Consider the following 10,000-nt stretch of genomic DNA (forward strand, 5'->3'; position numbering starts at 1 on the left):
TACGGAAAAAGCGGGGGGGTGGGGGGTGGGGGGGCATAAGCGCATTCGTGCTGTAAGTAATCAGAAGTTAATAGTGTTAACGGTTTGCGAGAAATTTTTAATGCTAGACAAAAAAAGAAAATTAAAAGGATATAATTAAATAAATAGATAGAAAAATAAAATTAAAAACGAAAAAAAAAAAATTGTGAGGGGAATATAACATGTAATTAAGTTGGCGGTTCACAGGGAATCTAAGTTGGCGGTTCACAGGGAATCTCAGACATCAAACTGTTTTTAATTGAACATAAATAGTACACCCAAATATACAAATGTACAAATAAACATAGCAAGGTAGAACTGAATGTCAATGAAACAACCAGGCATGAGGAAGCAACGGACATGAGGACATTTGTTCTGTATGTAATGAGAAGTTAATAGTGTTAAAGGTTTGTGAGAAATTTACAGTGCTAGACAAAAAACGAAATTAAAAGGAAATAATTAGATAAATAGATAGACAAATGAAATTAAAACCAAAAAAAAAAAATGCAAGGGGAATACGACATGTAATTAAGTTGGCGATTCACAAGGAATCTCAGACATCAAACTGTATATTTTTTGTTGTTTATATATAAACATATATAAACAAACATATATTGTTTGTTGTTTATTTTTGGGATATATTGAGGAATATTTAATGGAAAGGAGTCACAATCGCTTTTTGACAATGTCGAAGTGTATACGTGGCTATAGAATTTAAAGTTTTCATTAGAAATTATAGCCTCATCTGTAATTTCCTTGTTGTTAAGACGGGCTTAGCTTTGCTCCGCTCCTCCTCTCCTCCGCTCCTCCGCTCCTCCGCTCCTCCGTTTCGGGCCCTGGAACTCCCGAACCGCTGGACACAAGCGAATCACGGTCCGGGCTTCTGCTCTCCTCCGCTCCTCACCTCATCCGCTCCAGGCCCTGGTACTCCGTGTCCGCGGGAACCCCCCCCAACCCACAAAAACAAACTCTCACACACACACAAACACACGCACACACACACACACACACACACACACACACACAAACACACAAACACACACAGACACACCTGAACTCATCATCGCTGTGCTGATAGCATTGGCCGAAACGTATCCACAACCAAACCAACATTAGCTCATCCACTCATTCACATATGTGTGTGCCCAGAGGTCCGGGAGCTCCAGTCATAAGTCCGGGTGATCTATGTCCGGAGAAGACTCACATTAGCCGGTCTAAGGGGTCCTGCTGCCCCCCAGTTTCCCCGCCTTTGAGAAGAGACACATAACTCCGCTCTTCCGCTTCTCCGCTATGGGCCCTGGTACTCCCGATCCTCCGAACTCAGGTGAATTGCGTGACGTGCTTCTGCTCTCCTATAAGCCCCTACACACTTCGAACACGGCTGTTATCACCCTGTTACTGCATTTCAATGACACCCATTTGCTTTCGATCTCAGTGTCTGCCTCCGTACGGAAAAAGCGGGATGGGTGGGGGGGCATAAGCGCATTCGTGGTGTAAGTAATCAGAAGTTAATAGTGTTAACGGTTTGCGAGAAATTTTTAATGCTAGACAAAAAAAGAAAATTAGAAGGATATAATTAAATAAATAGATAGAAAAATAAAATTAAAAACGAAAAAAAAAAATTGTGAGGGGAATATAACATGTAATTAAGTTGGCGGTTCACAAGGAATCTCAGACATCAAACTGTTTTTAATTGAACATAAATAGTACACCCAAATATACAAATGTACAAATAAACATAGCAAGGTAGAACTGAATGTCAATGAAACAACCAGGGATGAGGAAGCAACGGACATCAGGACATTTGTTCTGTATGTAATGAGAAGTTAATAGTGTTACAGGTTTGTGAGAAATTTACAGTGCGAGACAAAAAAAGAAATTAAAAGGAAGTAATTAAATCAATAGATAGACAAATAAGAAATTAAAACGAAAAAAAAAAAAAAAAATTGCAAGGGGAATGTAACATGTAATCAAGTTGTTTTTTTTTTTTTGTTTTTTTTTTTTTACCAAAAAAAAAAGGAACCTCGGACATGGGTAACTATATTTTTTAGTTTTCGGATTTTTCCATAAGTTTTAAGGATTTTTTTTTTTTTTTTTTTATATTTCAAAATCGTTTATGAAGACATTAAAATTTGGGGAGCATTTTTGCATTCTGTTCTTGTGAATGAAGAACTTGGCCAGGCCTAAAAGAACATTGACACAGAGTTCATCTGTTATGTTGCTTATAAGTAAACAGAATGTTATATCATCTTTTGAGAAGGAAACTGGTGACGATGGAATGAGAAGGAGAAAAAATATATGGTCAGTGGTTTCAATGTTGTCTTCACAAAATGTACAAATATTATCTTCAAAATTAAAGCGTACCCTCGATAATTCCTTAGATGGGTAGATGTCAGTCATAATTTTGAAGTGGGTCTCTTTTGCCTTGGGGGTATGGGTAGAGTCAGATACATGGTTCGCAGCGTGGCAATCGATTCCTCATCAAATTTATTTAAAATATCCTTTTTTTTTTTTTTGACGTCCAGGGAATAAGTTTCCTGTGAAACATTTCCTAATAAAGGAGTTGCCGCGCTTTCTGTCCACAATTGAGATTCCCTGGAGTGATAGTCGGGGTAACTGTGGTTGTACGGTTCGGTGCGTCATTATATTTTTGGTCAGGAATACAAATTGTCGAGGCAGTGCGTTTCGTAACTTTAGCAACTCTAATATGGGAGGCTTGAATCTGTGTGTAGTACAGAACTGCTCATTGTCCAGAGGACTGCCAGTGTCATCCATCAAGTCAATTATCGACCATATACCTTTCTCAAAGCATTCCTTGTAAAACAGAGGTTTGTTGCCATGCAGTACATATCGATTGTTCCAAACTATTATACTGTGTGGTGAGAAATTGTGTACGTATATCATTTTCCAGTATAATAATATTTGTTTATGGAACTCTGAACATTTGACAGGAATCTTGTTGATATCCAAGTCAGAGATAAGCAGAAGACTCAGGCCGCCGACTTTGTTGAATAAGTAGTTTGGAGTACAATACCAGAAAGAACGATGAGGTTTGATCCAGGATTTCAACCAGTTCACCTTCAATGTCCCATTCAAGCAGTCCGACTCTATCACTTTCAGCCCTCCTTCACTTGTTTCTTTCACCATATGTGATTTTTCTTAGATGGTGTGGTCTGTTCCTCCAGATAAAGTTGAAATTGATTTGGTTAACAGATTTTACGAGTTGATTTGGAGCAGCATTGGAATACGCTGGGTATATACATCTGGATAAACACATCCATTTTAGTCAAATATATCCGGCCTAATATTGATAAATCTCTCTGGAGCCATATATTAGAATTAAGCTTTACTTTGATTCAGTTTAGATTCAATGTTCCTGGATTGATTTAACGTTTGGTCCTTGGATAGGAAAATGCTCAAGTATTTTATTTCTGATTTCATGGAAACATCGCTGATTTCCTTTAGTGGCGAGTCATGCAGCGCAAGAAGTTTGCATTTCTTTAAGTTTAATGACAATCCTGAAGCCTTGGAGAATGTTTTGGTTGTTTTCAGCACTTATTGGGACTTGATGTTCATTTTTCAAAACTAAGGTTGTGTCATCTGCCAGCAGGCTAATAACAATTTCTGTCCCCAACATTACTTCTGTCCCACACGTATACACACACACACACACACACACACACACACACACACACACACCTTAATTCCACTCTTTTATATACGCATGTCTGGAGTTCCGGGAGCTCGTTCTCAACGTTCTGGGGATAATCATAGCTGTGCTGATAGCATTGGCCGAAACGTATCCACAACCAAACCAACATTAGCTCATCCACTCATTCACATATGTGTGTGCCCAGAGGTCCGGGAGCTCCAGTCATAAGTCCGGGTGATCTATGTCCGGAGAAGACTCACATTAGCCGGTCTAAGGGGTCCTGCTGCCCCCCAGTTTCCCCGCCTTTGAGAAGAGACACATAACTCCGCTCTTCCGCTTCTCCGCTATGGGCCCTGGTACTCCCGATCCTCCGAACTCAGGTGAATTGCGTGACGTGCTTCTGCTCTCCTATAAGCCCCTACACACTTCGAACACGGCTGTTATCACCCTGTTACTGCATTTCAATGACACCCATTTGCTTTCGATCTCAGTGTCTGCCTCCGTACGGAAAAAGCGGGATGGGTGGGGGGGCATAAGCGCATTCGTGGTGTAAGTAATCAGAAGTTAATAGTGTTAACGGTTTGCGAGAAATTTTTAATGCTAGACAAAAAAAGAAAATTAGAAGGATATAATTAAATAAATAGATAGAAAAATAAAATTAAAAACGAAAAAAAAAAATTGTGAGGGGAATATAACATGTAATTAAGTTGGCGGTTCACAAGGAATCTCAGACATCAAACTGTTTTTAATTGAACATAAATAGTACACCCAAATATACAAATGTACAAATAAACATAGCAAGGTAGAACTGAATGTCAATGAAACAACCAGGGATGAGGAAGCAACGGACATCAGGACATTTGTTCTGTATGTAATGAGAAGTTAATAGTGTTACAGGTTTGTGAGAAATTTACAGTGCGAGACAAAAAAAGAAATTAAAAGGAAGTAATTAAATCAATAGATAGACAAATAAGAAATTAAAACGAAAAAAAAAAAAAAAAATTGCAAGGGGAATGTAACATGTAATCAAGTTGTTTTTTTTTTTTTGTTTTTTTTTTTTTACCAAAAAAAAAAGGAACCTCGGACATGGGTAACTATATTTTTTAGTTTTCGGATTTTTCCATAAGTTTTAAGGATTTTTTTTTTTTTTTTTTTATATTTCAAAATCGTTTATGAAGACATTAAAATTTGGGGAGCATTTTTGCATTCTGTTCTTGTGAATGAAGAACTTGGCCAGGCCTAAAAGAACATTGACACAGAGTTCATCTGTTATGTTGCTTATAAGTAAACAGAATGTTATATCATCTTTTGAGAAGGAAACTGGTGACGATGGAATGAGAAGGAGAAAAAATATATGGTCAGTGGTTTCAATGTTGTCTTCACAAAATGTACAAATATTATCTTCAAAATTAAAGCGTACCCTCGATAATTCCTTAGATGGGTAGATGTCAGTCATAATTTTGAAGTGGGTCTCTTTTGCCTTGGGGGTATGGGTAGAGTCAGATACATGGTTCGCAGCGTGGCAATCGATTCCTCATCAAATTTATTTAAAATATCCTTTTTTTTTTTTTTGACGTCCAGGGAATAAGTTTCCTGTGAAACATTTCCTAATAAAGGAGTTGCCGCGCTTTCTGTCCACAATTGAGATTCCCTGGAGTGATAGTCGGGGTAACTGTGGTTGTACGGTTCGGTGCGTCATTATATTTTTGGTCAGGAATACAAATTGTCGAGGCAGTGCGTTTCGTAACTTTAGCAACTCTAATATGGGAGGCTTGAATCTGTGTGTAGTACAGAACTGCTCATTGTCCAGAGGACTGCCAGTGTCATCCATCAAGTCAATTATCGACCATATACCTTTCTCAAAGCATTCCTTGTAAAACAGAGGTTTGTTGCCATGCAGTACATATCGATTGTTCCAAACTATTATACTGTGTGGTGAGAAATTGTGTACGTATATCATTTTCCAGTATAATAATATTTGTTTATGGAACTCTGAACATTTGACAGGAATCTTGTTGATATCCAAGTCAGAGATAAGCAGAAGACTCAGGCCGCCGACTTTGTTGAATAAGTAGTTTGGAGTACAATACCAGAAAGAACGATGAGGTTTGATCCAGGATTTCAACCAGTTCACCTTCAATGTCCCATTCAAGCAGTCCGACTCTATCACTTTCAGCCCTCCTTCACTTGTTTCTTTCACCATATGTGATTTTTCTTAGATGGTGTGGTCTGTTCCTCCAGATAAAGTTGAAATTGATTTGGTTAACAGATTTTACGAGTTGATTTGGAGCAGCATTGGAATACGCTGGGTATATACATCTGGATAAACACATCCATTTTAGTCAAATATATCCGGCCTAATATTGATAAATCTCTCTGGAGCCATATATTAGAATTAAGCTTTACTTTGATTCAGTTTAGATTCAATGTTCCTGGATTGATTTAACGTTTGGTCCTTGGATAGGAAAATGCTCAAGTATTTTATTTCTGATTTCATGGAAACATCGCTGATTTCCTTTAGTGGCGAGTCATGCAGCGCAAGAAGTTTGCATTTCTTTAAGTTTAATGACAATCCTGAAGCCTTGGAGAATGTTTTGGTTGTTTTCAGCACTTATTGGGACTTGATGTTCATTTTTCAAAACTAAGGTTGTGTCATCTGCCAGCAGGCTAATAACAATTTCTGTCCCCAACATTACTTCTGTCCCACACGTATACACACACACACACACACACACACACACACACACACACACACCTTAATTCCACTCTTTTATATACGCATGTCTGGAGTTCCGGGAGCTCGTTCTCAACGTTCTGGGGATAATCATAGCTGTGCTGATAGCATTGGCCGAAACGTATCCACAACCAAACCAACATTAGCTCATCCACTCATTCACATATGTGTGTGCCCAGAGGTCCGGGAGCTCCAGTCATAAGTCCGGGTGATCTATGTCCGGAGAAGACTCACATTAGCCGGTCTAAGGGGTCCTGCTGCCCCCCAGTTTCCCCGCCTTTGAGAAGAGACACATAACTCCGCTCTTCCGCTTCTCCGCTATGGGCCCTGGTACTCCCGATCCTCCGAACTCAGGTGAATTGCGTGACGTGCTTCTGCTCTCCTATAAGCCCCTACACACTTCGAACACGGCTGTTATCACCCTGTTACTGCATTTCAATGACACCCATTTGCTTTCGATCTCAGTGTCTGCCTCCGTACGGAAAAAGCGGGATGGGTGGGGGGGCATAAGCGCATTCGTGGTGTAAGTAATCAGAAGTTAATAGTGTTAACGGTTTGCGAGAAATTTTTAATGCTAGACAAAAAAAGAAAATTAGAAGGATATAATTAAATAAATAGATAGAAAAATAAAATTAAAAACGAAAAAAAAAAATTGTGAGGGGAATATAACATGTAATTAAGTTGGCGGTTCACAAGGAATCTCAGACATCAAACTGTTTTTAATTTAACATAAATAGTACACCCAAATATACAAATGTACAAATAAACATAGCAAGGTAGAACTGAATGTCAATGAAACAACCAGGGATGAGGAAGCAACGGACATCAGGACATTTGTTCTGTATGTAATGAGAAGTTAATAGTGTTACAGGTTTGTGAGAAATTTACAGTGCGAGACAAAAAAAGAAATTAAAAGGAAGTAATTAAATCAATAGATAGACAAATAAGAAATTAAAACGAAAAAAAAAAAAAAAAATTGCAAGGGGAATGTAACATGTAATCAAGTTGTTTTTTTTTTTTTGTTTTTTTTTTTTTACCAAAAAAAAAAGGAACCTCGGACATGGGTAACTATATTTTTTAGTTTTTGGATTTTTCCATAAGTTTTAAGGATTTTTTTTTTTTTTTTTTTATATTTCAAAATCGTTTATGAAGACATTAAAATTTGGGGAGCATTTTTGCATTCTGTTCTTGTGAATGAAGAACTTGGCCAGGCCTAAAAGAACATTGACACAGAGTTCATCTGTTATGTTGCTTATAAGTAAACAGAATGTTATATCATCTTTTGAGAAGGAAACTGGTGACGATGGAATGAGAAGGAGAAAAAATATATGGTCAGTGGTTTCAATGTTGTCTTCACAAAATGTACAAATATTATCTTCAAAATTAAAGCGTACCCTCGATAATTCCTTAGATGGGTAGATGTCAGTCATAATTTTGAAGTGGGTCTCTTTTGCCTTGGGGGTATGGGTAGAGTCAGATACATGGTTCGCAGCGTGGCAATCGATTCCTCATCAAATTTATTTAAAATATCCTTTTTTTTTTTTTTTGACGTCCAGGGAATAAGTTTCCTGTGAAACATTTCCTAATAAAGGAGTTGCCGCGCTTTCTGTCCACAATTGAGATTCCCTGGAGTGATAGTCGGGGTAACTGTGGTTGTACGGTTCGGTGCGTCATTATATTTTTGGTCAGGAATACAAATTGTCGAGGCAGTGCGTTTCGTAACTTTAGCAACTCTAATATGGGAGGCTTGAATCTGTGTGTAGTACAGAACTGCTCATTGTCCAGAGGACTGCCAGTGTCATCCATCAAGTCAATTATCGACCATATACCTTTCTCAAAGCATTCCTTGTAAAACAGAGGTTTGTTGCCATGCAGTACATATCGATTGTTCCAAACTATTATACTGTGTGGTGAGAAATTGTGTACGTATATCATTTTCCAGTATAATAATATTTGTTTATGGAACTCTGAACATTTGACAGGAATCTTGTTGATATCCAAGTCAGAGATAAGCAGAAGACTCAGGCCGCCGACTTTGTTGAATAAGTAGTTTGGAGTACAATACCAGAAAGAACGATGAGGTTTGATCCAGGATTTCAACCAGTTCACCTTCAATGTCCCATTCAAGCAGTCCGACTCTATCACTTTCAGCCCTCCTTCACTTGTTTCTTTCACCATATGTGATTTTTCTTAGATGGTGTGGTCTGTTCCTCCAGATAAAGTTGAAATTGATTTGGTTAACAGATTTTACGAGTTGATTTGGAGCAGCATTGGAATACGCTGGGTATATACATCTGGATAAACACATCCATTTTAGTCAAATATATCCGGCCTAATATTGATAAATCTCTCTGGAGCCATATATTAGAATTAAGCTTTACTTTGATTCAGTTTAGATTCAATGTTCCTGGATTGATTTAACGTTTGGTCCTTGGATAGGAAAATGCTCAAGTATTTTATTTCTGATTTCATGGAAACATCGCTGATTTCCTTTAGTGGCGAGTCATGCAGCGCAAGAAGTTTGCATTTCTTTAAGTTTAATGACAATCCTGAAGCCTTGGAGAATGTTTTGGTTGTTTTCGGCACTTATTGGGACTTGATGTTCATTTTTCAAAACTAAGGTTGTGTCATCTGCCAGCAGGCTAATAACAATTTCAGTCCCCAGCACGTCTAACTTTTGGATATCGTTGCTCTTTTCAACATAAACGGCTAGCATTTCGGTAGCAATTATAAATAAATAGGGTGAGATGGGGCAACCTTGGGGGATTCCCACATCAACATGGAAGCTCGGAGTGGTGCCGCTTGGCAGGGTGACACAGCTATGAATATTCTCATAGAGCCCACGGATCACATTCCTGAATATTTAACCAAATCCAAAATGTTCGAGCGTTGCTATGATAAATGGATGTTCGACCGAGTCAAAGGCTTTAGAAAAGTCCAAGAAGGATATGCGGCCATTATCTTCAATGCGATACGCCTCTAAACCCATCGCTCGCCCCGACTCGGGGAATCCTAGAGCCTACTTGCACCCCCGCCCTAACTTAACTCCCTCACTCGTGGAGCTCCCTGAGCTCCACACATCCCGGAGCATCACGCCGACTCATTCACATTTGAATGATTGTCTTTATTTTATGTCCGCTAGATAGAGGCATCCGCACATGCGCATCAGTGGAGCTTCAGGCCGGCTGAGGCATGGACTGAAAATCATAAAGACATGTGTGATGAGCTAAAAGGAAGATAAGCATATTTTTATAATAAATGTAAGAAAGAGAGGGTAATGCAGCCTCAGGGCGGCACTGGCCCGTGTCTCTCCAAGCCTGCCTTTGGGGGGGGGGGGGGCACGGAGCAGTGTCTCCCTGTGCCGGTCCCAAGCCCGGATAAATGCAGAGGGTTGCGTCAGGAGGGGCATCCGGCGTAAAACGTTTGCCAAAACCAAACATGCGAGTCAACCATAACTATACCATACCGGATGGGTCGCGGACCGGGTTAACAACGACCGCCATTGGTACTGATGACCTACAGGGTACTAATGGAAATCGGGCTACTGTGGGTCGAAGAACAAGAAGAAGAAGAAGAGGAGGAGTGCGTGTTCGGAA

This window comes from Fistularia commersonii, unplaced genomic scaffold (assembly GCF_037954325.1).
Source record: "Fistularia commersonii isolate RoL2024-O1a breed Wild unplaced genomic scaffold, RoL_Fcom_v1.0 HiC_scaffold_58, whole genome shotgun sequence".
Lineage (NCBI taxonomy): Eukaryota > Metazoa > Chordata > Actinopteri > Syngnathiformes > Fistulariidae > Fistularia > Fistularia commersonii.